Source organism: Zootoca vivipara, chromosome 10 (assembly GCF_965207765.1).
Source record: "Zootoca vivipara chromosome 10, rZooViv2.hap1.1, whole genome shotgun sequence".
NCBI classification, from domain to species: domain Eukaryota; kingdom Metazoa; phylum Chordata; class Lepidosauria; order Squamata; family Lacertidae; genus Zootoca; species Zootoca vivipara.
This window is the reverse complement of record NC_142593.1, coordinates 15,983,032-16,000,614: the sequence shown is the minus strand read 5'-3', so window position 1 is coordinate 16,000,614 and position 17,583 is coordinate 15,983,032. Positions and strand designations below refer to the sequence as shown.

The 17,583-nt window shown below is 44.8% G+C and overlaps 1 protein-coding gene across 1 annotated transcript in view; it reads right to left on the bottom strand.

Moving 5' to 3' along the window:
* CEP120 (centrosomal protein 120) overlaps positions 1 to 17,583 on the bottom strand; it is a 74,749-nt gene that overhangs the window by 45,698 nt on the left and 11,468 nt on the right. The window contains exon 2 of the mRNA XM_088652707.1: positions 6,748 to 6,817. The gene's annotated coding sequence lies outside the window, so the exon portion shown is untranslated. The remainder of the gene's footprint in view (positions 1 to 6,747; positions 6,818 to 17,583) is intronic.

Here is a 17,583-nt window from a genome sequence, read left to right as displayed (position 1 = left end):
AACTCCTACTTGCTTTCATGCAGGAATGGGGCGGGGATCTCTCCCTTCCCAGTTGAGGGATCCCCACTCCCTCCTGCTTGCATGCAAGTAGGAATGGGATTGGGGCTGCTCCAATGGGAAGGGAGGCATTGCGCTGCCTGAGCCTCGCCACCGCTCTTGGCCCTCCTTCTTCACTTTCCATGCCTGACCCACTGCGCACCACTTCACCACCACCACCACCGAAGAACCAACAACTCAGGGGCTGCCCAGGCTCATGGAGAAAGGAGATAGAAGCCTAGGGGGAAGGGGAAACGTGGCGGTTGACGTCAAGGCAGCAGCCGCCCCTCTGCCACCGCCATCGCTGCAGCATCAACATCCCAAACGTGTAGTATTTATTTATTTAAAGTGTCCCCGGATTCATTGAAAAAAAAATCTAGTAACCTTACTTTAGGTCCAGACATCGTGTGGTATGAAAATGGCTCTTAGGACCTATGGTGATGTAACTTCATAGTGTCACTCAAAAATCTTGCCACATTCTCCACAATGTCATTCCTACAATTATTCAGCAGATAAGACACCCTGGAAGAGTCAGTGCAATAAACCCCCTCTTTCAATAAGGGGGCTGAATACTTATCATATATTTTTGAATAAAATGGGCAATAAAATAAAACGTGTGTGATGGATTCAACCTGTTTTGTGTGACAAGGGCAGTATAGGATTTTCGAGAATCTACCTTGCAAAACAGCAGGCAGGTAGACATTAAATCTTGCGTGGGAAAGAGCTCTGCGTAGGTGTAAATATGGAGTGTCCTGGCCAAACGAGGGTGGAATTCCCAAATTCGCAATGGGGAACAGGTTTCATTGGCTGTGCTGCTAAGGGTTTGGAATTCAGTCTCTAGGATTCTGCACTTGATTGGAATGATTCCAATTGTGGGAAACATGGGATGTGGGTGGTGCTGTGGTCTAAACCACTGAGCCTAGGGCATGCCAATAAGAAGGTTGGCGGTTCGAATCCCCGCGACAGGGTGAGCTCCCGTTGCTCGGTCCCTGCTCCTGCCCACCTAGCAGTTCAAAAGCACATCAAAGTGCAAGTAGATAAGTAGGTACCGCTCTGGCTGGAAGGTAAACGGCATTTCCATGCATTGCTCTGGTTCGCCAGAAGTGGCTTAGTCATGACCCGGAAGCAGTCTGCGGCCTATAGAGCGAGATGAGCACCGCAACCCCAGAGTCGTCCACGACTGGACCTAACGGTCAGGGGTACCTTTACCTTTAAGCAGCGGCTCGAGTGACAGGCCACAGGTTCTGATTTTGCTCTCAATGCATGCTAGCCATTCGAAGTGGTGGGATTCTGATTAGAAAAGTGGTGGGATTCTGCCAGCATGTGGAAAGTTAAAGAGGATGGATACATGAAATGTAAGCAGAACCAGAATTTTATAGTGGTAAGCCACGTTTTGGTTTCCAGCTGCCCTTGTCCAGTTTCCAGACGCATGGCACACAATTTCGCAGCCCCAGGATTTTGCGCAGAAATTTGGATTGGCTGCGTTCCAGAGCTTTGTTAACTGCACCAACCCATAAGGGAATGCCGTACAGGAGTTTTTGGGCTGCTTTGGCATTAAAGACCTTTAGTGGGGCTGGGACGAACGGATTCCCTCTGTTAAAGAAGAAACGGGTAATAGCCAGAGGCAAGATAATATGAACAACGGCATTCAGATAGTACTTGGTGTATTAGGGTAACACTTTGGGGCTGCAATGCTTTTTGCACTTCTGTATCGGGGTCCATTTAGACCACATGGTGGATGCGTAAATACTGACCTAGATCCTAACTAACCATTCAAAGCGGGAACTGGGGACAGGGCCGTAGCTGGGTGGTGGTGAGGTGGGCCCCCACCAGGGGCGCAGGTGACTGGGAGTGCCAAATCGGCTAAAAATATGTCCATAAATACAGTATAAATATTGATTATTGTCTTATAAAAATGGTTTTAAATAGAGGGTGAGTTGAATGGGGGGGGTTGGAGGAGAGGTGGAAATAAGAGCTAATTTGTCTGTTTACAGGTAGGTAGCTGTGTTGGTCTGAGACAAAGCAAAATAAAAAAATTCCTTCAGTAGCACCTTAAAGACCAACTAAGTTTTTATTTTGGTATGAGCTTTCATGTGCATGCACACTTCTTCAGATACACTTGAAACAGAAGTAACCAGACCCTTATGTATATACAGAGGGTGGTGGGGGTGGGTGGGAATGGGTGATGGGCTGATAGGAGTGGTAGACCTGTTAATGGCTGTTAACGACTGCTGATGACTGCAATTGCCCTTCAGCTCTCTATACTGGACAAACAGGCCAAACCCTACGCCAAAGGATAAATGGACATAAATCTGACATCAGGAACCACAAGACAGAGAAACCAGTAGGAGAACACTTCAATCTCCCAGGACATTCTATACAAGATCTCAAAGCAGCTGTCTTACTACAAAAGAATTTCAGAAATAGACTGGAAAGAGAAGTTGCTGAATTGCAACTTATCACCAAGCTTAAAACCATGGTTTGAATAGATGTTGGATTCTTAACTCATTATACATGATAAAGCGATCTTCAGCCATCTCACCCCTTGCTTTTCCCCCGCAGGACCAATTGCAGTTTAATTTGTCTGTGGTTAGGGGGCGCAACCTGGACGGTTCTGTCAGGGGCGCCAGATCACCTAGCTACGGCTCTGACTAGGAACCAGTGGGGCCTCCCAATGGAATAAGGGGGTGTGGCATTTTAAAAAATAGGATCTCCCCTTCCCTGCAGAACCCCTGCTCCCCTTCTCATGTGGCTCTAGAGGCTCCCTCGTCCCCAAATTCTCCAGAACCGACTTTTGGGGTGCAAAAGACTTTTTTGGGGGGGAAAGGGGAGATTGGTGAAAGCACCAGCCCTGGAACGAATCAAAATTTTAATTCCTGAATAGCAAACTGCAGGTGAGCCCTGTTTACGAATCCTACCTGTATTTTTGAATGGCAAATGACCTTGTAGAATTCACCTGTCACATGCAGTTGAACTGCAAAGGAAAAATTGTGGTGACTCGACGCTGATTTCATTGTACCTATGTATGCCAAACACATTTGACATGGATATTAGATTTGCAGGGAATAGAGCACTCTTAGCTCCACTGCTGTCAACCCTTATTTATAATAACTAGTCTGTTAGCTGTAGGAATAAAAGCTGGATGCCGGCTCTTCAGAGCTCATTATTCAGTGGGCTAGACAGCTTTCACTTACGGTAACTGGACACAATCTGACTGCTAACTACCATTGTCCCACACGCACAGGCAATTATATTAGCGAATGTTGCCTTTTAAGAGATATTAAACTGTTATTATCATGTATACGCTTCAAATACATTACCTGCTCCTGAGCTTATCTGCAAGGTTATTATGTGTGAATTAGGTACAAATAACATCCACATCCATGAAGGAAAAAATTAAAAAGTTGCCATAGGATGGAATGATTTGTCTCCTTTTTATCCTCCAAGGATTTTGTCTCTTTCTGCCTTCTGCTCTCTCACCATTAATTCCCAGAAGATCCATTTTGAACTAGATAGATAGAATCAATTGTCATGACTTTGCAGAACCAGCCCCGAGAATATGATTCAAGGGCAGCGTAAAAATACTTACAATAAATAAATAAATAAAAACCCAGTAGAAAAGCTTTGCTTTGTTTATTGTTACTTGGTTAAATTTATGTTTTGTGACTTGTACCCAGTTCAGACCCTCCAAATGTCCATAGCTGCCAAGTTATCCCTTTTTTAAGGGATTTTCCCTTATGCTGAATAGGCTTCCTCGCGAGAAAAGGGAAAACTTGGCAGCTATGCAAATGTCCCTATTTTCCAGGAACAGTCCCAGATTTAAAGATTTACAGAAGCCGTCCCACTTTTCCTTAAGACATCCCTGTTTTCATCAGAGAAATGTTGGAGGGTATGGAGTTATCTGACCCCCAAGCTGTCTGAAGGCAGCCCTGTATAAGGAAGGTTTTTTTAAAAATCTTTCATGTTTTATTCCGTTTTTATATAGGTTGTAAGCCACCCAGAGTGGCTGGGGAAACCCAGTCAGATGGGTGGGGTATAAACAATAAAATTATTTATCATCATCATCACCGAATGCCAGTTAACTTTGGTTAGTTGTGAATGTAGGTTAGTCATATTAATATGGCAATAACACAAAAACATAATGATCTGCTTTGTGCCAAGTCAGACCATTGGTTCATTTAGCTCAGTATTGTCACTCTGCTCATCTGTCACACTGGTCATCCTCATTTGGCTTGTAAGGCCATTTTGGCCTAGCAATGCCCACCAGCCCCGATGTCATGACATATACCATGCCAACCTGCAAAGCACTGTGCACAAAGTTCCATGAGACCCAACAAGCAGCTTGCAAACGTGGCCCGCAGCAGGTGGGGAGATATCAGTTTGGCCTGTCAGCTGGATCCAGTTGCCCACCTGTCATGAAAGAGCCAGCTCCCAGTGAAGGGCTGCAACCAGCTGAAGAAAGCAGCCAGGAACAGAGAGGGTTAACTGCCAGGCAGGATGAGCATTGGCTAGTGCCAACTCCCCCGCTCCTTGGAATGCCGGTTGATAAGGGAATGGCTGACAGTGGGCAGGAACCCAGCCCACGTTCTTGAGAAGTACAAACTGGCGCGGACAGAGAAGGAAGCAGTTTGTCGGAATGGGAAGAGATTGGAGCTGAGCCAATCCCTCTTAAGAGTAGGCTAAGTGGAGGGTTGTAAGACCAGAAACAAGAGGCGTAAGATGCGAAAGTTCTCTATCTTCTCCAGAACCTGGAAGGGGTCTTCAGAAGGGTCATCTTGATTGATGATGGTGGAGGCTGTGTTAGAGCCGTCTGGCGTTATCTGTTTGTTTTGAGAATAAAGCATCCTTTTTTTATTAACTACGCTCACTCTGTTATCAAGCCACAGAGTCAGGCCAGGGCCAAGGAATGGAGAGACAGGGCGGAGGCCTCGGTTCACATTTAAATACTAGCCCAAGCCAACAGTCTGTTGCTACGGGGCTGTGGGGCTTCGCTATTTGACCCCCCCCCCCCCCGTCGGGATTTTTAAAGTAGTTCTCTGGGTCCCAGGGCACATCATCACCCTGATCCTTAATCTAAATATATAGAAATGTTCACGATGCGTGTGCAGGGGCCAATGTATGGAGATACAGGGGGGAGGGGACAACAGAGGGCTGAGTCAAAAGTAAATACTGGGAAATGGAACCCAGAAACTGACAGCTCCTTCTCCAAGGGTGGGGGCCAATGTAGGAAGATACTGGGGGTAGGGGCCAACACTCCCCAGGGACAACAGAGGGCTCAGACAAAAGTGCATGCTGGGAAATAGAACCCAGAACCTAACAGTTCCTTCTCCAAGGGTGGGGGCCAAGGTATGGAGATACATGGGGGAGGGGCCAACACTCCCCAGGGACAACAGAAGGCTCAAACAAAAGTGCATGCTGGGAAATAGAACCTAGAAGCTGATAGTTCATTTTCGAGGGGGGCCAAGGTATGGAGATACAGGGGGGAAGGGCCAACACTCCCCAGGGACAACAGAGGGAAGGGTATCCTACCGAAACACAGGGATGAGCTGGGGTGGAGGGAGGAGGGGCAGGATACGTCATGGATCAGGACAGGGTGGGAGGGATCACAGGAAAGAACCACAGCAACGCGTGGCCGGGTCAGCTAGTGTAGGATAAATGCAAAAAATTGCTTTTATACATATACTGTAATTTGCTTTTACAATATCAGGAAGACATTCCGAAAACAAATTAAACACCCCAGAACCCATCAGAGAAAGCCCAGTTGCTCATTGGAAGAAAGAAGACCTTCTTCCATTCCTGCTGAGAATAAACCTGGCTTGCCAAGTATTCCCAGGAAGGGCACCCTGTCTATAAGCTGGAAATGGATTGCTCTGACTTTCCCATTTCGCAGACCTGATGCTGTCTTTTCCTGGATCTTTGCCCAGCAATGTTCTCTCTCAAAAGCTTTTCAGTTGTATCTGAATGTGATATCCGACAACAGATGACAACCCTTGACAGGAATTACAGGAAGAATTTGCTTGGGAAATCTCATCTGTTAAATTCCTTCTACGATTAGTTCTGCCACTGCGTATTAGTATTCCATCATGTAGTTTTCAAGGATGGTCCTTCATGAAACTAAGAGCACAAAGATAAGGTTTTCCTGTTTTTAACTGGGTTTGAACAATATGAATCCAGTTAGAAGCTCAAGTAGCTATATCCTGTTTCTGAACTCTCATTTTTCTATGTGCATGCTGTCTGGTGGTAATTTAACGGGTTGCATAAATATAAATAAGGCAACAAGTTAGCTTAACAAATTAACAAATTAAAGCACAAGATTCTAGATCCCTTCTACAAATGCCTCTTTTTTGACATTTTGACTGCAGAGTCACTTGGGAAAGAGGAAAACTTTACCATGCAGAGCAGATGCTCTAACACTAAGCCACTGCTCCAATCAGCTTACCAGGTGTGACCATTCCATACCCTGCATCACTTCTCCAATGAAAATATTAGGACTCCCTATAATAGCAATAGTAATAATAATAGTAATAGTAATAGTAATAATAATAATATTTATAGCCCGCCCATTTGACCGGCTTGCCCCAGCCATTCTGGGCGGATTCCAACATATATGGTATAAAAACATAATAAAACATTAAATATTTTTTAAAACTTCCCTATATGGGGCTGTCTTCAGATGTATTCTAAGGGTTATATAGAGGGTTGCATAGTTACCTTGCTTCTTGGCTCAGAGGTCGCATAACCCCATACCATCCATCGTTTCTCCGATGAAAATAGGGACATCCTAAGGAAAAGTAGGACATTCCGAGATTGAATTAGAAACCATTAGAAACTTCTGTAAATCTGTAAATTAGAAACTTCTGTAAATCTGGGACTGCCCCCGGAAAATAGGGACCTTCCCTCCTTGTCTCCCTCTCACACACAGACATACATACCTCTCTTGCAGGTCATTTTTATCCAATTCCAAACAGCAGGAACAAAGCAAGTCTATTTGGAATTGGGCATGATGGGGGAGTGGGGGAAAAGACGTAAAACTCCCTCTGTGTGTTGGTTTTTTAAAACAAAAAACAGCTACACAAGGACAAATTTTGTCCCTTTATACGTCAGTGCCTGATTTCAAAGTTGAGAAATGCAGTTTTATTAGTCCAAAGTTAGATATGTTTCTTTGTGGTTCTCTGCCCATGGATCATTCTGATGAAAAGGTGGGCTAAAGATACTACAAGCAAGCAGTATTAAACTCATGGCTACTAATTTCTCATTGTATAAGGGCTAATTGTATAAGTGTCTTAATAACTGCATTAATTCCAATACTGCATTACTAAACAGAGTCTTCATTGAAAAGGAAGCATTCTTTTGGCAAATTCTTCATTGCCACTATTTCATTCTTCCTGTTAATACCAAATGCAATGGGAAAATCATATTCTTTCCCCTGTCAGCTTTCATTTCCAGAAATGCAAGTCAATTGCCTATCTGTTCTGGGTATCGTTCAGTCATCATTGCCTTTCCTCTTTAAGAATCACGTGTTTCTCATTGTTGCTATTCTTATCCTCACCCTTGTAAAACATTTATAGAGCCTTGTAAATCTGCATTGTGCTTTATGGAAGATAGATAAGGCATCTTTCATGCTCCAGGTTTTGCCTTGTAAACTGAGAGGGAAACCTTTGCATAATGTGTCCTATGCCTACTGGGTAGCCTTACAATAGCCTCATGCAACAAAAGCAGAGTTTGACCTAATGAAATGCATAGCAGGGTTCACAATAGTGACCATCTAATTTCCTGTTGATGCCACAAAGATAATGTTCCTCTCCATATGGCTTTTGTATTTCAGGAAGGGATCTCCGAATACTTCTCTGAACATCAAGTACCTATTGCACTACTGCTATGAAATGCAAAAAGAAATTAAAATGAGAATCATAAAAATTTTTATTTTTAGGGGACTTGTCCAAATGAATGTTTTAAACTACAACCACCACAATTCCATGCTGGCTGGGACCAGTGGGAGTTGTAGCCCCAAACATAGCTCAGTTGGTAGACCACGAGACACTTAATCTGAGGGTCATGGGTTCAGGCGCATAGCTGTCAACCCTCCCTTTTTTTGCGGGAAACTCCCTTATTCCAGCGCCATTCCCATTGCTATCCTGGATTGTTAGATATACAGTGGTACCTCGAGTTACGAATGACTCGACTTACAAAATATCCGACTTACGAACTAAAATAATTGGCGAGCACTTACGATTTTTTTCGACATCCGAAGGCCAAATCGGGGCCTCCCGCCGGACTGCTCCCGGCACCTCGCTGACCAGCCTCCGGCCGGATCGACCCCTATCCGCCGCTGCACAGCCTCAGGCCGGATCGCTGCCGGCGCTGCCAGCTCCCGCCTGGCCGGATCAGGCCCTCTCTGCCACCGCACGGCCTCAGGCCAGATCGCTGCCGGCACTGCCGGCTCCCACCCAGCCGGATCAAGCCCTCTCCGCTGCCGCACGGCCTCAGGCCGGATCGCTGCTGGCACTGCTGGCTCCCGGCCGGCCAGATTGGGCCCTCTCCGCCGCCGCATGGCCCCAGGCCGGATCACTGCCGGCACTGCTGGCTCCCGCCCGGCCGGATCGGGCCCTCTCCGCCACCACACGGCCTCGGGCCGGATTGCTGCCGGCACTCCCGCTCGGCTGGATCGGGGCCTTGCCGTGCCGCCGGCCTCCTGCCTGATTGCCACCGCCCGCGCTCCCTGCACTGAAAAGGTAATGTTGCTGTGCAGTTTGCATGCCTTTAAAGTTTTTTGCAGAAAAAACTGGGTGTCTGGGTCTTTTTTCTAGGCTCCAGAAGGAATTAATCCATTTCCAATGCATTCCTATGGTAAACTGCGATTCGACTTACAGATTTTTCGACTTACGAATGTGCATTTGGAACGAATTAAATTCGTAAGTCGAGGTACCACTGTACCATAGACTGTCCCCAGGACAGGTGAGACTGCTGATCCCTTATTTTCAAGTCCGAAAGTTGACAGCTATGTTCAGGTGTCTTCTAAAAATTGTACAGTTATTTATTTCCTTGACATCTGATGAGAGGGCATTCCACAGGGCAGGCGTGGCTACCGAGAAGGCCCTCTGCCTGGTTCCCTGTCTATAATTATTTAAAGTTACATGATATTCATTATCCTCTATAAGGCTGCTGTCGTGCATGCGGTAAAATTCACCGATGCTGTTAGAGGAAGAAAGAAAAAATTGAAGCCTGACATTTCATCAAAACAAAGAATGTCGGGATTGAGCATCGTAAAATGTTACATGTAGTTGCAAACAGGACGTTTTCTCCATAGGGGGTCTTCTTAAGCATTAGCAGTACTGAAAATGGCAGGTGCAAAGTCACACAAGGATACAAACATTTCATTTCTAGGAAGGAAATGCACTAGCAAGTGCTTTGAAGATGGCCTGTCTCGTAGTGATTTATGGAGCATATGGTCTCCTGTGGTAATGTGAGCATTGGACTCATTCTTTTCAAAAAAACAAAGTAGACACTTCAAAACCATGCAGTGTTATTTGGCAAAACACAGCAGTGACATATGGAAAAACAGAAATTATATAGGTGGACAGATGGGCAATTTGCACTCACTGCCTTGGTTTGATTGTAAAAGAGTAAAGACCATCCACTTTCAGTGAAATATCAATGGAGTGGTGTGGAATGAAATAAGAGCTGTTTCTTGCGTACCAACTATAGCAACATTAATAGAGCAAGTTCAATGAGCCCTACTCCCAGGTAAGGAGGCATAGGAACAGCCTAATAAAAAGGATAGGGTTATATTTTCTAAAGATATCTGCATTTTCAGTACTAACTGCTTGGTCTGATCAGTCCTGCATAACTGCTGGATATGACATGAGTTTCAGGTAGATAAATCAAATGTATTGATGGCAGGAACTGCAGACATCCATCAACAGACATGCTTCAAAGATACGCTTTACAGCAGAGTGCAAAGTATATGCAAGATCAGCAACAACGCTGAGTTGTTCAGTTGTGGAATTAAATCATAGCAAACAAAGAAGTGGATATTTAAAAGCAAAATATAAAGTTTGGAAACTCGTGCCTGTTAAACCAAGTTGACTGAACACAGCAAGATCCACGTGCATTGACAATATATGTGTCCATAAGTTCATTGCAGATTCAAGGTGTTACAGGCAGTGCGTTGTGACTACTCTAGAGTAACGACTCTGCACGTTCTTGCCTTTTCATGCTTTTATTATGTGCAGTCTATTTACAGTGATAGAGCTATACAGGATACATCCTTCTAGTCTGAACCAGAACCCTGGAATGGCGCGCTCCGCGTCTTCTTCCAGCATAAGAGTCTGGGCACGCCAAATCGCCTCCCGCGTTTTCTCCTGCGTAATTCCGGAACCGGAGGGAAAAAGGGCCTCCTTTCCCTGTTTTCCTTCTCCCCCTTTTCCCCCTCGCTCTCTTCCTCTCCCACATGTAGCAGGGGCTCTCCTATGCTGCCAGAGCCCCGTCTCCTCCTTTCTCTTTCCTCACTTGACTCTTCCCCCTCCCCGCTGGCACTACTGCTGGTGGAGGAGCTGCTCCTCAGGATGGGAGGGGGCTCTCTGTATGCTTTGCCCCTTACACAAGGTAAGATATAACCATGGTTAAATATACCCACTGCCACCTGCATTATAGTAATGTGATCCATGCATCTCAATTCCAAGCGATTTGAAGTTCCAGGGTGCAGCATTCAGTTTCCTTTGCAGTGTTTTTGCTATAGTTGGTTTATTTACAGAGAGATATAGGCCCAACAAAAGAGGAAAGTCTACATCACTAACACTCAGGGCTTATCCACACTTCCTCTTGTACCACACTGCTTTCCCCCCAGAGAAAACTGCTCTTTAGCGCACAATCGGAGCAAACAGCAATTTGGGCTTCCTCTGGATTGACATTTGCACTGATTTAGCACTAAAGAGCAGGTTTTCCAGGGGGAAGTCATGGGGCAAAGGTAAAACTGCTTGGACCCATGCCTAGAAAGCACAGGATCAGACCCATGATTTTTAGGTACAGGGCAAGTCTGGATAGAGCCCTCAAACTGACAATACTCCCACGTTAGGTTTCTAGTGGGGCACCAGTAGCAAAAGATTCTTCCACAGAAGCACCTCAGTTTTCTATGTCTGCCTTCTCAGTCTGACTCAGTTTGAATTCAAGGGTGCTTCCAGACTGTGGCTATTTTGGGATGGATTCAGTCATATATGGGCAAATTCAGATTGCACAGGAAAGCTGATTTGGTGCTCTTGCATGATGATGTACTTTTTGTAGTAAGGATAGTTATACAGTCATACCTCATGTTACGTCCGCTGTGGGTTATGTCTTTTCAGGTTGCGTCCTGTGCCGAACCCGGAAGTCCCAGAACAGGTTACTTCTAGGTTCAGCGTGTGCGCATGTGCAAAAGCGCCAAATTGCATCACGCGCGTGCGCAGATTCGGTGCTTCAGGATGCGGCCTTTTCATGTTGCGAACGAGCCTCCGGAACGGATCCCATTCACAACCAGAGGTACCACTGTAGTTAAAACCACTGGAAAGTGTGGGAGAACAGTTGCTTGCTGCAATGCCATATAATTGGTGTGCCAACTTTAGGGAGCAGAGGTGTTGTCAGTCTTCTCAATACGCCTTAGCAGGGAGCTCAGCCTCCCAAATATTGAGGGGGAAGAGGAGGCTGAAATGCTGAGAGAGGTCAGACCTGCCTGTGCACCATCTTCCAACACTCCAGAAGGCAGTGAAACCTTGTGCGAGGCCTCACACCAGGCCTCACCAGTGTCTCCCGACACTGTGGGGCATGGCCTAGCAGAAGGCTGTATTGGCCTGTGCGGCATTTCCTGACATGGGACAGGCTGGTGCAACCATTTGCTAGGCCGCGCTTGTCCGGCTTGCACGCCGTTGGAAGATGTGTGTGGCATCATGTGTCACTTGTGTGATGTCACAGGCGTGCCGCCCTGCTCCCCGACCTTGGGGGCACCCCAGTGCCTGTGCCATATAACCTCTCCACAAACAATTCAGAATGCTCAGTAGATAGCTGACACTGTCTAACCTCCCTGCAAATGTTGTGGAAACAAATCGGGATGAACGCTCAAGATCACTTGAAAGCAACCTGAAACTCTTGGCTGAGCCTACTGCCTCCCCACGGTTAGGCAGATGACAGAAGTGTGAGTCACTTCCCACGCCTCTCCTGCCGGCTGCCTTTCTTGCCCATTTACAAAGACAGCAGCTGAGCTGATGGCCAGCAGCTAACACAGACATACCCGGACAAAGTCTTACCCAAATCACTTCCCATTACGCTTACTAATCCTGGATCTTTTACAATCAGAGTCACTGAGTTTGAAGAGATTCTGTGCGGAACCGCCCCCAAACTATAAAAGTAGTGATCCCATCAACGACATATGTGTTGGCTGAATGCCTCTTTTGATTCATCCAAGAGCATCATTATGAGTAACTATATGGCTGCAACTGCTGCTTGGATGACGTTTGCATCTTCAGTTTCTCCTTCAAGAAGGTACAACATCTTAAAATGATGAACTAAGAAAGCTGGTTCTTTACTGGGCTGATTTCAGTGCTCATAGGCAGCATTTCGGGGGGAGGGGGCATGGGTACCTAGGCACGCACAATTTTTTTTACTGTGGATGCTGAAGTGTAGGTGGGTTCCCACGAGGCAAGACACAGTGATAACAGCAAGAACCTTTATTGAACTAACAGAACTAAACAACAGAGGCAAAGCAACAGCTTATATACCTTTCTGAAGCCCTGGGCCACTCCCACTCCCACTGTGATTGGCTGTCTAAACTTCCAAGCTGCAAATCGTAAGTCAGAGTTTAAGGGCCAATGGCAGAGGCCCAAATCCTGAAATGTTCTGTGATTGGATATCATGTATTGAATCAGAACACATGGGCTCAGAATCCTTAGTACAGACTCAAGGTTCAGGCAAACACAGACCACTGAATACGCAACAGATGCCCGGTTGGGCGACCAACACGTTGCATGCTGCGGTGGGACACTCCGTTGGGCCCTTCTGCCATGTCAGAGACACTCCATCGGGCCCTCCTCCTGCTGCAACGTATAATGTCACATGCACGCATGACATCACACACATGCGCCGGGCACCCACAATGTTGGGTGGAACCTAGCACGCCTATCAGTGGTTCACATCTGTCAACCAAGCATCAGATTCCTTTTAGCTGCAGCTGTAGCCAGCTGAATTGGAAAGCTCAGAAGACGTGTCACTATCATGTTAGCCAGTTTACAATAAAACAAATAAAAGCCCCCAAAATGTAAGGCTTTACTTAGCTATAAGGCATATTTTAATGTGCTCATTCTTTATCTGCAGAATAAACTTAAGGAGGAATTTCCCTCTGATGGCTGTGTGCAACGTTTCTTGCTTCTCCCGCCCCCAGTCTGGAGATCTCTTTGGACACCTAATTTAGAACATGTGCACCAACATCTGTTTTCAGTCATTTTAGTTTGACTTTGTAGTAGCTTTCCCAACTGACATTCTGTTGAGTGGGAAATGATAGAGCACAGAACCACTGAGACATGGAACCTTCCCCTGTTTGGTGGACCCGTGGGAATTATTCTTTTAAGGTCTAGGCTGCAGCTTTCTGGTTTTCTTCTTGCTTGGTCCTGAGAAAGCTACAACAGGTAGAGCTTCTCTTTACATCTTCTTTGGCAAGTAGAGACAGAGAACACACCACAGATTCAGAGGCCTCCTTTGTGGTTTCATTAATAAAATATGAAAGGAATACCAATTTTATTAAAGCAAGTCTCTCTATCTATGTATTTGTGTGTGTACTTTTTGATCTATCTATCATCTATCTATCTATCTATCTATCTATCTATCTATCTATCTATCTATCTATCTATCTATCTATCTATCATCTTCTATGACTTATCTATCATCTATTCCCTTCCTAGAGGGGTTATGTCAGTTGGCTGTTAAGCACCTGTCCAGTGCCATTTCTGATAAACTGTTGGGATTTTTTTTTAAAGTATGATGAATTTGTATTGAACTACATTTGATTTCATTGTTTGTTTTTTTATTTATGTATATGCTATTGTGTGTTTTTGAAGATGATTGCACTGATGGAAATGCTGTTTGCTAATATTTAATGCTTTGCTGTTATTGTGAGCTGCTTTAAACTCTGCACTGTTGGAACAAAGATATTGTTTGTGTGTGTAAATTCATCACTTTGAATATACCGTATGTTTGCAACACAATACAAGAGCAGATGTTAAGGCGCACATCACCAAGAAATAATTAAATGGAGCCTTAAGCAGCAGAACAAAGGGAAGTGACAGCTGTCTGGATAGGCCTCCTAGGATTAATATGACTATTGTGATCTAGGTCAGACTCTGGTTCCATAGAGGTAGCTTTGAGATGTGTAGCTCTATCAGTGACTGTGAGTCTGTTTTCTCCTTCAGTGACACAAAGCTAATCAGAAGTTTGAAATGCATGCCCATTTTGTTTGAGGCATCAGCATGAAACAAGACTGTGTAATAGGATTCCTGCTCAATTAGATTTGATATGACGTAAAGCGGCGCCTTGGCTGTTTTTCTAGCCATCTCACTGCTGATGTTATTATGATTTGATATTATTATTTTGTTATTATTTGATATTGTTTGTTTATTATATGTTATCAGTGTTTGTTTTGTTTGTTTGTTTTTGTACTTTATGTATATATTTTTAACGAAATAAAGTATTTTTGTAAAAAAAAGAACAATTCCAAATTCACAATACCTTTATAATGTCACAACAAATAAACATATTAACCGTACTATGAGTTTTTGAATACCATATAGTGGAATGGGACAAAGAGATTTCGCGTAATAGCCACAGACATTTCTGGTCTAAGCATTGTAGTTGGGGCGAACAACAGCAGGGCAAAGTGTCAAGTCACCAAACATCCCTCCCATTTTCAAGTTTTCCTACTCTGTTCTGAATAGCAGGACTATTGATCCATGCTACTTAGCACAGAGGAGAGAAATCCGGAAATATTAAAAAAAATAGAGAAAAATACCAGCATTTAATGGCACAGACTGCAAACAAGAGTTCCACGTCAGCAATGGCAGTAGCGCATAGGGCTTTTCTACAGGATAATGCTCTGTAGCAAGAATGAACATATATAAACCTTGACTGACTGTCAACCACATAACCATGAAACCTGCCGTGATCGCTTGATTGTTGGTTCCCACCACAGGCAAACCAAGTAAGCTGTTACTGACGACTATGATCCATGTTTGGAAATAGGCACAGGCAAGAATAAAGATAATGAGATTGATTAATACCTTATCTTGTGGAGCAGGAAAGAAGCTAGGGCCAGACACTAAATTTCTAGCACAGGAAACCTCGACCCTTGTGTAACGAAACAACCCTAGGATGATGTATTTGGTCACAACCTGGATGTGTAAGGGTTAATGCACCTCCTACCCTGAGTTACATCACATGCTTGTGGGGGCGGGGTTACAAACATTCTATGAGGAGAAAAGGGCAGTTAGGACCGTTGGGGGAGAGAGGGAGATGAAGCAGGAGAGTGTGAGCTTGGGTGAGGGTGGAATAGGTTTATAGAGTAGTGTTAGGTGAGGAATTGGTGAGGTTTGAAATTATATGTTTAACAAGAACAGTTCCATTGAAGCCACATGCTTGTACACATGAACCTTGAATGCAACCGTTAAGATCTTGAGACATTAAATGTTAAGTTAAAGTTCCATCTGAACTATCGTCTGTGTGACCTTTCCAGCAGAGGTATCTAGTGCTCATCTGGTGGGGATACTCATTAAAAGGACAAAACCCCTTATCTACGGCAGAAAGTATAGGTTGTTGTCCCTGGAGTGCACCGGGAGGAGGAGGAAAGGGGAGACTGGTTCGAGGGTGACACAAAGTTTCCTCAGGTGGGAGGAAAGCTTCGAGTGAAGAGAACCCCTTACTGTTGTGTACACTAAGAATAGTCTCATATTCCCCTCAGAGCTTAAAAGGCCACGTTTGGGGCTGGAAGAGCACTCTCCTTGTATCTTTAAACCCCAAGCGTTAGAAGGGGGTTTATAAGGAGAATAACTGGGATAGTGGGAGGTGAGCTTTACCTCAGGATATCCCCATTAAATCCTTTTATAAGCTGAGAAGTAGCTTGTACAATAAAGACGGAAAGTAAAGGACTTTCGTCACACCTTGTTAATGCAAAATGCCTTTACTTGCAGAACTAACGAAGGGTGCAAAGTATTTACATGCTTATCCAAGAATGGGCTTCATTTTTTCTAGTTGAAGATTACAGCTTCTTCCTTTAACATTCAAATGGTCTCGTTCTCTCTTTCTAGTATGTACTTGCACTCAGCCTTCTGTATGTGACCCATCTAGGCCATGTGGTTCCTTCTGAGAGGTTTCCACTCCCTCCTTTCAGCAGACTTCTCCTTACTGCTTCTTTGGGGGAACATCAACTTCTGTACTTCTTTCTGTCACATACGTTCACAAAGATGCATTCGCTTTCCTCTCCTCTGTTGTGCGAGAGAGAGAGAGAGAGAGTGTTCATGGAGATGCAGCTATTACAGGCAAGTCACTCACACACAAAACAAAAGAAAGAATGAAATAGGATACCCATGTGACCAAAGTTACATGAGAGTTACCGGGAAACATTCCAGAATTAAACACAGAGCTTTCCAAACTGTGTGTCACGACACGTTCGTGTGTCGGCTGCAGTGTGTCACACAAAGGCTCCCCACACTCCTAGGAACGAAAGGGTTTAGTCTAACCTCTGATGTGACGTGAAAATAATGCATGTCCAAAATGGGTCACCAACATGGAAAGTTTGGAAAGCTCCGATTCAAGCACCCTCAATTTCAGCCAGGTGGATCATTGCTGGGAGCATATCTGAATTTGTTCTGCATTGTAGGCAAGTGCAACAATTTTGGGGGGTCTTCCTAAAAAAAAGCTCAGCAACCTTTGGGGTGTCCTGGTATTTACTTTTTGAAATAACTGACTGAGGTCCAGCGCTGAGGGCCTTCTGGTGGTTCCCTCACTGCGAGAAGTGAAGCTACAGGGAACCAGGCAGAGGGCCTTCTCGGTAGTGGCGCCCGCCCCGTGGAACGCCCTCCCACCAGATGTCAATGACATAAACAACTATCTGACTTTTAGAAGATATCTGAAGGCAGCCCTGTTTAGGGAAGTTTTTAATGTTTGATGTTTTATTGTGTTTTTAATATCCTGTTGGAAGCTGCCCAGAGTGGCTGGGGAAGCCCGGCCAGATGGGCAGGGTATAAGTTTTAATTAATTAAGTTGTTATTGTTGTTGTTGTTGTTGTTGTTATTGTTATTGGTGGCACACAGAACATGGCTTCTTCATAGGATGTCAAAGTATTTCATGTTGGTTATTCCATTAGGTATGATGGACCTAGTTTATACAGAGGTAAGAACTAACAGTCTTAACTGCTTTCAGAGACTTATCAGCAACTAGTCAAGATTAGATAAAATTGACATAATATACTATCCATACCTAACATCAGCAGAAGGCAGGCTGCAGGATTCTGCCTTCAGAGGAAGCCCCACACAGACT